This window comes from Mus pahari, chromosome 23 (assembly GCF_900095145.1).
Source record: "Mus pahari chromosome 23, PAHARI_EIJ_v1.1, whole genome shotgun sequence".
NCBI classification, from domain to species: Eukaryota; Metazoa; Chordata; class Mammalia; order Rodentia; family Muridae; genus Mus; species Mus pahari.
Genome location: NC_034612.1, coordinates 29,819,335 through 29,821,839, shown reverse-complemented (window position 1 = coordinate 29,821,839; position 2,505 = coordinate 29,819,335). Strand labels below are relative to the sequence as shown.

Genomic DNA, 2,505 nt, shown 5'->3' with positions numbered 1-2,505 from the left:
TCCCCCTTCCCCTCCCCTCCCTCTCCCTTTCTCTCTCTCTCCCTCCCTTCCTTTTTTTTCTTCCATTGTTTTGTTTTTTGTTTTGTTTTTTGTTTTGTAAGACAGAGTTCTCTGTATAGCCCTTGCTACAATTAAAGACACGTGCCACCACCACCTGACTGTAGGCATTGTTTTTAGTGATTGATTGGGGGTGGGGCAGCCCACTGTGGGTGGTGCCATCCCTAGGCTGGTGGTCCTGGGTTCTATAGGAAAACAGGCTGAGTGAGCCATGGGGAGCAAGGCAGTAAGCAGCATCTCTCCATGGCCTCTGCATCAGCTCCTGCCCCCAGGTCCCTGCTCTTCTTGAGTTCCTGTCTTAACATCAGTGATGGACTCTAGGTATGGAAACGTAAGCCAAGCCTTTCCTCCTCCTGTTGCTTTGATCATGGCGTTTCATCTCAGCGGTAGTAACCCGAAGCAGTGTGGCCTTGGAGCTCCAGGACCTCTCCTGTATTAAGGACACAAAATTTAGAGGGGCCTGTACCAACCCAGCTGCCCCTCCTCCTTCCCCAGTCTTAACCAATCATTGCGGTTCAGCACCTTGATCATCAGGAGAGACAGACTGGCACACACCAGGGTCAGGGCTGCTAGGAGGTGCCAGGAGCCATTCCCCTATACAGACATGGTGATTTTAGAGACTCAGAGAGGCTCCACAGTTCCTGGAAGTCACACAGCAGGTCAGCTGCGAGTTGGAGGCTGGAACCCTGGGGTGGATAGCCCTCTGACCTGGGCTGTGTCATGGTGGTGGGGTGGGGCTTCATTCCCATGGGTGTTACCTAGCAGGTTATGTATATGGAAGAGGGGCTGGGACACTGGTCCTCCACCTGTTATTTGGGCTGCTCTCCATAGACCCCAGATGGAGCTGTGGGATTACCAGCAAAGCTTGGTGCTTGATAACCTATAGATGGCCCCGGATCAGACCATGGCCTGTGTGGCATCCTTCCTCTTCCTGAATGGGGTTAGATATGGGAGTTCTTAGGGGAGAAGCCGTGCTCCCTGCACTCACATCCACACTGTCTTCAGCCTTGAGCACCAGAGGAGGTGGGAAGGACTGGCTGTGGGTTCTGGTGTCTGTAGTAGAAAGAAGGGGGCGGGGAGTGACGCTGGGCTATGGAGCGACACACTCTGTCCGGGCACAGGGGCATGACCCTGTCTTCACAGGGCTTTATCTCCCTGCAGCACTTCCCACTTCCTCTCCGCCTCCCAGGCTTCTGTGACTGGGGTGGGGGTGGGGTCGCATGACACAGGCGTGTTGCCTCCCTCACAACTGGCTCCCTACTTCTGGGCCTCCTCCAGGGAATTCTGCCTTTCTGTTCTCGAAGTGGGTCCTGAGCGGTGTTTGGATGGAGGACCTTGAGGTCTGGGGGTGGGGGGAGATCATTTCTCTCCTGCTGTGGACCCCGTGGGCTTGGAGGGTGCTTCGCACACAATGAAAGCTGTGTATGGAATGCATCTGCTCCTGCATCTTCTCGCTTCTCGTTTCTCCCTCCGATTTACCCTCCTTTGTCCTCCTTGTCGGGACTTGGCTTTCCTCTCCACGGTCTTGCGGTCCGTGTCCAGCGTTAGCCTGGTGATCCCCAGCGAACGGGGTGGATGACCGCGTGGACAGTTATGCTGCTAGCCTTTCCCCGCTGCGCTCATTCGATGTGGATGGCGTGCTTCTTCCTGTACACTTGACCACCTCGCCATCTGCTGGCCTCTGTGGTGTCCTCCGACAACCTGAACTTCATCATCCTTTTGAACGGGCATAGATCGAACATCATCCTTCCATCTCAGCTCTTTGGAAAGAGGGGGAGATGCCATCTTCCTCCGAATTGAGATGGTGTGTTGAAGTGCGCTTGTGGTTCTTGCTTCAGTCAAAAGTCATGAAGGGATTGAATTTCATTCTGGCGGCTGCAATCCAGCAATGGTGGCCGAAGGTCCTCTGGTATTTTCTTTATGAATAAATGAAAGAATGAGGAAGACCTGCGTCTTGAGCCATAGCTGCTTCTCAAGACTCAGGGGACATCAGTGCACAGTGACAGACTCTGGCGGAGCTCTGCCATGCACCATCTCGCATGAAGTAGGGACCTTGAAGTTGTACCCTGGTGCCAAAATGGGGTTAGTGGCGAGTAAGAGAAGTGACACGGGGTCCCCTGAGGACCCCCCGAGAGCACCTCAGAGCTGGGGACCATACCTGGTGCACAGGGCTGGGGGTGGGTGGGTGCTGTGCTCCATCATCTGTTTCCCTTTCTGGAGTGACTCCGTCCTGACTGCATGGGGTGTGGTTAAGACCTCAGAGCCCCAATATGTTCCATCTGCACTGGGAGGTGGACAAGAACTCTGTGTTCACTTCCCATCTCCCTGGAGACGCTTCTCCCTTCCAAGACTTGGGTAGGCGAGGGACGGGAGTCCAGTCCTGCTACTTGTCAGTCAGATCCTTCAGTGCTCTGCATTTTGCATCCCATCCCCCGGTCCCCAGTGACA

At 54.7% G+C, this 2,505-nt stretch overlaps 1 pseudogene; it reads right to left on the bottom strand.

The window, feature by feature from the left end:
• Positions 1-1,300: 1,300 nt before the first annotated feature.
• LOC110313191 lies at positions 1,301-1,924 on the bottom strand (annotated as a pseudogene).
• Between the last annotated feature and the right edge of the window lie 581 nt (positions 1,925-2,505).